The following is a 9046-nucleotide window of genomic DNA, read 5'->3' as shown; positions in this document are numbered from 1 at the left end:
TTTAGTGACCTCATGTACCCCACGAGTGTCCAAATAGATGCAATGGAACACTTCATTTGATCTAGCTCATCTTTGGTCAGAATCCATGGGGCTTTAGGAAGCACAATCTTTCCATTAGGGGTTGCCCATGGAGTAGCAGAGGTGGGGAGACATTTCAAAACCAGGGAAGCTACGGTGGATGATGCCTAATCATAGTGTGTAAGTGAGAGAGATAAGTGTAGCAGCAATGTAACTCAAGAGAATTAGATTCCAAGATAGATTAGCTTGGACTCATAAACACGATCTTGAGTTGAGTGCAAGTGATCACAAGTTCATAAGAAGCATTGCACTTCATGTTTAGAAACTTGGATGATTTTCATTGAGCAATAGGCCTCTTTTATACTTGTCCCTTCACCAATACATTGCATGTGGGACTATTGCCCCTTCCTCTCATTCACTCATTACCAACCTTAACACAAAACTTCAACACCCCCCCTCAAAGATTCAAACTTTGTGTTTCCATGTCCTATATGCCTACTTCCTTAGTAGCATAGCTGGCACATGGTGCCCCAAACTCCTTTAGCCCATAATGACTAGCCCGAGTCTCGACAAGTGCACTACATACATGGGGGTTTTCAAAACATCATAAAACAAATTTTTAGTCCTCCTAGAGGCTTCTGCCCTTGCTGGTGACTCTTCTTCTTCTTCTTCTCTTCCAATAATCCCCAGCAAAATGTCATGGTTTTCCACATCTATGGCAACTGAAATTTCCTATGTCTCCACCTTGGCCTTTACCTCTTCCTCTTGTCATTCTTCCTCCTCTAAATCCTCCTTGGTTGAAGATTTCCCGATCTCTTTGTGTTTTTGCTAGAGTCACACCATCTCTTGCATTCCTCTACTTTGAATCAAACTCCATAAGTGTGGCAATGACTTCATCGAGATTCTTCTCCACATTCTACAAAGTAGACACTTGTATGTCAAATGGTGCCTTCTCAACACTGTTGAGTAGAACTGCAATAGTTTCATCGTTCAAAATTTGTTCATGTACTCCTAGCAGTTGTTGTTGCTTTATGCTTTAAACTTGTTGAGATGAGCTACAAGGGACACATCATCTCTTTTCTACAATTTGTAGAATTGAATGAGTAAGTTGGTCTTTGAGCTCTTGGATGCCCTACCAAATTCTTTGTTTAGAACATCCCAATATCTTTTTTAGCATCTTTTATACCAGCAATATATGAAATAACATCGTCACCAAGTGACTGTGCAATAAGTGCTAATGATTTTTTATTTCCAACCATAGTGTCTGTTGTAAATGCATCCTCATACGGATCTATTTAATGCCAAATCCCTTTGCACATTAGTGAGTACATTGTTTTGTTTTGCCAAGTGAAAAAATTATCACCATTGAAGGTGGTGATGATGGTAATTTTTTGCTCCATGAGGCGGTCTTACTTGGTCAGGTCTGACTCAAGCAGCGTTTGTAAAACCTCTTACAATGAATGTGTGTGTACGAAAGAAAAACAATTCTTGTGCATCGAGCTATAAGGATAGTGTCTTTAATATATACACAATTTACCAGTAGGCTCAATGCAAACTACCAATTCGAAGTTCTTTTTTTTTCTTCTTTTCTTTTCTTTTTTTATTTTTTTATTTTTTGAATTAATTTACAACTCAAAAAATTTTGCGCTCAAGAGAACACTACCTTGCTCAACTTTGAGCATTAGAGAGACATCAAACTTTAAAAAACAAGGTGTGAACCGCCTCTTAAGTGTGTAACTGAAGAATTTTTTTGAAACCCAAGGGTTGGATGGTGACCCACCATGGCAGGTTGATGTAGAGAGAAGTTGACAAGTTTTGCTGCTTTTGTTGCACCATAAATCTTGAATGCCTTTGTAGTTTTGCCCTGCGTCAAGGCTAGGTGGAGAGCCACATTAATCGCTTGCAGAACAAAACAAGTTGATGCAGCATCCTCGTGGCCAAGCCTTGGCCAAGTATTATTGTGGGGTTATGGAGCACCAATAGGGCCAAGTAAGGCTTGCACTTAGAGAGGGTAAGGAATATATGCTCGGCAAGGTAGTATGGAGGAGTTAGCAGGATAGGGTTTTGGTCGTGAAATTGCTTCATTATGGCAGGGGTTAGCAGCATGAGATTTTGATTGTAGTAGTTTCTTGCCTCACTTATTCTCCTTGGTCTCCTAGAAAACTTTGCAAATCTCTTGCTTCTTCTGCTTGACCTTCAAGCACCGCCAGCAAACTTCACAGACCTTTTATCTTTTTTTAACCTGTGGATTTTATGAGCTACCTTAAAAGCTCTTGTGGTGGGTTAGAGCCCTTTCAGATTTCATCTTCCAACCAAAAAAACACCTTCCCCTTAACTTTGCAGTGTTTCACAAAGAGCTTAAGCAGTATTCAAAGAAACTCAGGCTTTTGGAAAGATTGCCTTATGTGTACCTCACTCGGATAAGCACATACAAGGCACAAGTATTTGAAAGTAACACAAATGATGAAAGCTTATTGATTTGTTTTCCCAATAGCTCAAAAAGGGATATGTATTATGCTCACATACTGGGTATATTCCAAGTGGAGTGGCATTTGGCAGGAGACTTGAAAACTCTCAAGTGTATGTTAGGATGAAAGCAAGGTGCAATGACCCTCTTTCCATGCATTTATTGCTGCCACAGTAAAGTCTCGTTAGGAACTGAGGGAAAGGGTAAGGGTAAGGGTGGCAAAGCTACAGTCAACTCTGCGAAAGGTAAGGGTAAGGGTAAGGGTACGGGTGGCAAAGCTACAGTCAATTCTGCAAAAGGTGTGACCACAACACAAACAGTGGTTTCAGCACTCCAACAATGGTTTCAAGGTATCCTTAGTTGTAACCAGAGTGTACCCCCTAATTGAGACATGGATGATCCAAATTGGGATCCTATTCTACCGATTCCTCTGATAAATGTGCATGTGTGCACTCTTCATGCCCATTTACAAATTCTTGACAAGTTGCTGATGCTCCATATTAATTATGCTTGGAATATGGAGCCTGCAGAAAGAAGGGAAGAGTGTATCAGAGAACTTGAATCTATTCTATCAAGCGTTGGCCTTCATGGAGGTGCAGTAGAGCTATCAAAGGGTAGGAAGGCATCTGGAAGTACATAGGATCGTCCTAATAAAATATGTATGGGTGGTAGTAAAGCTAGGCATATGCTTTCAGACTATTCTAACTCTCAAAGTCCCAATGAGTTTCAATTGTGGAAAAAGGTGTGTGACATTACCCACCTACATAGGTAACAAAGCAGCCCTAGGAATTAAGCGTGCTCGCGTGTGGCAGTCTGCAGATGATATTTTTTGGTTACTTGAAAAGGAAAATCTAACTTTTGCTGAGATATACACTTTAAAGTTTGTAATCAATAGTTTCACAACGCAAATGGTGGATGCCTGGGGGGAGACACACATAACACATTACATGGTGGGTTGAACACTTTGTCTTTGGATTAAAAAAAAACATCAGTGTTTGAACTAAAGATTTATATTTTTGCAGCATATTCTTTTTGCTCATAGCTCATCTTTTCCTTGACACATTTGGCTCATTGGGCATCTAGAGTAGCGAAGGAATGGAGTGCTCACACTATCAAACAAAAGCAGTGTATTTTAAAAATACAAGGCACGGAGGTGGGAGGAAAAAGAGCAATGCCCTACACAAAATGTTCAATTGGTTCTACAGAGTTCTAGTGAGAAGAGAAAGGAAGAAGACTAGAGTGCAAAGAAGCTTGAAATGCAGAATAGAGAAAGTGATTAGCGTGAGGTGATCGAAATCATATCATGCTTCTAGTGCAAAAGATCAATTTCGACGGTGGTTGGCGACAAGGCGACGAAATGGTAGACGTTGGGTGGAAAATCAATAAATTTTTGACACTAACCATTCCCATATTGAGATACATTGTAATGCCACGTGATTTGTTGATGCCCCATTCAGTGGTTTCATGTAACAAATTTTGATAATTTTGGAGTTATTTTGGATTTTTAATGGTATTATTGAGTTTTTTACGTTTTTTTTAAAAATTAGTACTTTATAAGTCAAAACTCACAACTTGAAGTTCATTTCTTGTTTGCACATTCTAGAACATCCACTCGAGCACAAACACACACGCACTCACATCTTGCACCACATGGACGATTCACACGAGCAGGTTGGCACTACGCACAACAATATCACCACAACCACTCACACCGTAGAAAATCCGCAGTCGAAACCGCATGCAAAATCCACGATTTCAAATCCACATCCTCAACCACAAGTGGATAACTCACACCGCAGAAAATCCGTAGCCGAAACCCCATGCAGAATCCACGGCTTCAAATCCACATCCTCAACAACCCAGTGTCCCAGCCTGCTCCAAACACCCAAGAGCCTCCCCAACCATCAAATCCAGATGATCAAAGCAACATGCAACACATATTTGGAGGTCTCGATGATTTAACCCATTCCACTCGCACACCTCTTCCAGATCCCCCACCGATTTCACCTCTTCATAGAGTAATGCAAGAAACAGAAGATGAATATCGAGGTCCTCTTGAAAATCCACCGCCATCGCCTCCTGCCACAACCACTAGTGCTCAGGCCACCCCACATACTACACTTCAAAATTTTCCACCACAAATCAAAGAAAGAGTAATGAAGGTAATACCGGGCGACCCGGTATCTAAAGCAAAAGAGGCCGAGAGGAGGAAAAGACAAAGGGAGAGGGAAAAGAAAGAGGTAGCTGAAAAGGAAGCCCTTAGAGTACAAGAAGAGCAGAGAAGACAGAGAGAGCAAGAGGAAAGGCAGAGAGCTGAGGCCGAGAGAGCTCATTTGGCCAACTTACAAGCACGAGCACAGGCAGAGAAGAAGGCGGCACAAGATAGAGCTCAAGACACCCAACAAGCAAAGGCTGGGAGCTCAAAGCCTTCAAAAATCCCTTAGAGAGCCCAACAATGTGCAAAAAGAAAAGGGACAAGGTGACACCAGAAGAGCAGCAAACCCAAGAGGAGAGGAGGAAAAAATACAAAGATGATCCTCCTCAATGGGCTAGGCAGGCAGCTCCTCCACCACCACCAACAACACAGAAAAAGCGGAGATGGAGGCCAGGCACAACGGCTCTATGTGAGATCAAGAAATACCAAAAGAGCACTGAGCCAATCATACCCAAAGCGGCCTTCTCTCGGGTGGTGAGAGAGATAATAGATGAATATAGTGATTCCATTACAAGAATACAACACGCAGCTTTACTGGCCTTACAAGATGCCGCTGAAGACATTTTGGTGCAGCTTTTTCAAGATGGCATCTCCTGTATGGCGCATGCAAAGCGTGTTTACTTAAAAAAATACGAATTTAGCCTTAGCACTAAATTTAAGAAATGAAGGATGCCTTCATAAGATGTAGTTTATCCCATGTACTCTCTCTTCATGAGATTTGTAATCTTTCTCTATAATATCAACTGGCAAATTTCTACCATTCCGAGCAATTGTTCAATTTTAATTTGTACATTGTTTTTTATATGTATTTGAATTTTTGGATATGTTAAATTTAAGTTCACCACCATGGCTCCATTTTTGCCCGCCGAGGCACACACATGCACAGAACCTCGAACATGCCGCCACCGGGCGGCCGGGGGGAGCGTCTCGAAGATAATTTTGCGAAACGAGGCGACAGGGGGGGGCGTACGGGGTCAAGAAGGGCATGTGACGCATCGGCGGTGCCGGGTGGGGTTAGACGGTGCAAAAAAAGCCCTTGTGCGCCACGGCGCGCAGGGAGCAATTCTGTCACTGACAGAATTGCTGGGTTCTGTGCACGTGTGTGCCTCGGCAGGTGAAAATGGAAATTATTGAACAATATGAATTAAAAAACAAGTACTGAATGGTGATAAAAATCATTGGCAAAAACATTTATTCTTTATTGATTCGAATATTACATCATGGTCGATTGGTTTTTCTACGAATCACATCTTTGGGTAATGAGCAAATGGCTGACTTGACACCAAGGGATTTTACAATTTCCTCTAGGTTTGTCAACCCTTGACCTAGGCTCAAGGCGCAGTGGGAGAGGACCGAGCCTGGGTGTTTGCCTGTAAAGGCATACAATGCTGACTCTTGGTCCACCAATATACATTTGTGAGCGTTTAAGGTGAGATAATCTTCAGCGAGTATGCCACTTAATGCTTTACACTTTAGGAGCTCTACATAACCATTCTTGGAGAACTCTATGTGAGCAACTCTAAGAATCGATGGCCCCAGATGGCTCAGGTAGTGCCAAAGATAACTATCTCTACCCGTGGAGACATTGCACGAACCTCCAGTACGCATTGCAAACTTATTAACATGATAAGCCGTCTGCAAAGCATTTTAATTGATATTAACACTTCTAGTAAGGAATACTAGAAATTATACCAGGTTTAGATTTATTTACCTCAGTTTCTTCATCCCTCTCTTCAAGATTTTTCTTTGTAAGATCGATGCTAGATCGATCATCTCTACCAATTGCAAGCAGTGGTTTGTGTGGATGAAATGTGCTCTCTGGTACGCTTTCGTAGAAAGAGGCACATGATTTTATTTCTACTAGTGTACTTGCTACTGTTTTCACCAACTGTTGTTCGTTTTCATTGGGGAGGAAGGAGAGGCTTGCTGGGAGATCTTGGTCTTTGAAATCAATTTGAAAATTGACTTTCTCTTCCTTCCCACTGGGATCCTTCATGCCCGCATAGATAGCAAGCACTGCAAGTGACTAATCTTCTCTGAGTCCTAACGTTTTGGCAATGTCGTCAAGGAACAGAAACTGACGATCATCCACCACCACTGGATGCAAAGTGAGAATTTGGAGGTCCGGGATCTCTTCCAACACCCCATCTCCCTCTATCATTCGATATTCCTCCTCAGTGCCGCTGGGATCTTGCATGAGTACGAGTGCCATAGATGCTTCCGCCTGCTCATCTATCTCTTTGATAACTTCATTTGATTCCTCCACAATGGTCACAAGAGGTCTTTGATTGACCTTTTCCTTTGATTTTCCCTTGTCCATGACCTCAAGCACATGTAATGTTAGAGCCATGTCCCATGAAATAAATTGGGTGCCTATGCACCCCATGCCCAAATCCATGAGATCATCCTCATCCTCTGTCTTGAAGTTCTGTTCCGTGAGGCCTTTAATAAACCTCAACAAGCAAAACTGGAAGTTTTTGTCAGCCGCATAGAGATGCTTCAAGAAATACACTGGCAACCACGCCGTGTCGGATCCCTCAAAGATTATGGCATATTCCTCCATGTGTTGCACCATGTAGTCTGAATGCCTCTGCACGAAGGTTGGTAGTGGCCTGCATGTCAATTGTCCCCTTGAACACACTGATTAGTTCATGTGCTCGATCTGCAAGTCCTACCTTTTCTATTTTTGTGATAAGTGCATCAGTAGACGTTACCATGGGTTCGTTCGGGAAGAAGATGCGAAGAGAGCTTAGAGCTAGAGTTTTATGAATGTGAGAAATGAAGTTTAAAAACTAGAAAGTCACTTATATACCCAAAGTCACTTTTTTAAAAGCACTTAAATTAATGTCAAAATAACTTAAAACTTTAATTTTAAACAAAATTACACGACAAAGCATTGAAAGAAACCAACATTGAAAACATTTGTGCTCCACAATAAATAAATTGCACATTTCAATCGAAAACTTGAACAAGATGAGAATAAACAAGTACGTGCAGAAACGAGATTCAAAACACCGTATGTATTAATGTGGACAAAATCCATGTCAGTTACAAGCTTTTACAAAAATACATCGCAGAAACGGAATGTTCTCACACAAAACGCTCTTCTCTTTCCTGGAGCGAACAATCTTTTCATTGATTACAAAGAGATATTGTTTGGGAAAGGTATATATGAGATTAAGATACTCGCGAAGGTGACTAATATGCTAGTCATTGTTCACTATAATGTGGTGCACTGCATCAGTAGAGATGTATTTGCAGGTCAACTGATTCTCTAGCAGCAACCTCAGAGTCTAGTGCCTCCCATTCTCCCATCGTCAACTTCCATCTTCTATAGGGAAAGACCATCGACAAGCTTTGCTTTGCAATATGGTATCTGAACACCACCTTGTCAGCAACTACAGAGCACTTGATTCTATCTCCCTGGTGGTTGACCACCTTAGTTTCCCATCCAGCTGCAAGAAACCCATTGATCGCACTTCCCCCTTTGCAAGTCCACATTGTTGGTGTCCTGTGAACACTCTGAAGTCGAAATATAAACACAAACACATGAAGAGACATAAACCATGTTACCGTGGCTTTATGGAAACCATAGGTGCACTTCATTGCTGCTTGCACATCCACCTTGATTCTCCTTTTGGTTGCTTGATCAAGGCACTGTCTGGCTTAGGCCATTCCAAACTCTCCAAGGTGGGCGAGTGAACCAGAGATAGATTACCCTATCCATTTTTCCTAGGTGTGACATAAATATGATCATTAAAAAAAAATGTCACGTGAGGCAAGCTCAAAGGACTGACAACCAACATAGAGCAATTTGCCAAGCTCAGTGTGGATGGCCTCAAAAGTTCCAGTGAAGGACTCTATTGGCTCCCACTTTATAAAATCGGATGGAAAAACATCTGTAAATATGAACAAAAAGAAATGGAAATCTTACAGTCATCAAAAGCAACACACCAGGCAGAAATACTAAATAGATAACTGAAAAACTTGCAAGAGGAGTAAAAATTACAATTTGTAGGAAACCTCAATGGAGCCACTGTTGTCTCTAGCTTCAGTTGTGAGCAACATACACATGCTACACCTTTGCGAGCCTCTTGCCGTCTTATGTTTGCTTAAACTCGATGATTCTTCCCTTCCAATGGTGTGCTCAAGAAGCCATGTGTCTCCTTGAGACCTTGTGTGCACCTCTTGAGCTGGACTGCATTGTCACCCACATCATTTGTTTTAACTCCATCGTCACCCAATATCCATTTTCGTCTTGTACATTGCTGCATGAAATGGAGTCAATGACACTCCTAGGTCGTCCAGTACCTGATGATTCCATGGGAAATAGTGGCACAACCTGC

This window comes from Adiantum capillus-veneris, chromosome 23, assembly GCF_014529385.1.
Source record: "Adiantum capillus-veneris isolate H3 chromosome 23, ASM1452938v2, whole genome shotgun sequence".
Taxonomy (NCBI): Eukaryota; Viridiplantae; Streptophyta; class Polypodiopsida; order Polypodiales; family Pteridaceae; genus Adiantum; species Adiantum capillus-veneris.
The sequence above is the reverse complement of the archived record's forward strand: the minus strand, read 5'-3'. Positions refer to the sequence as shown.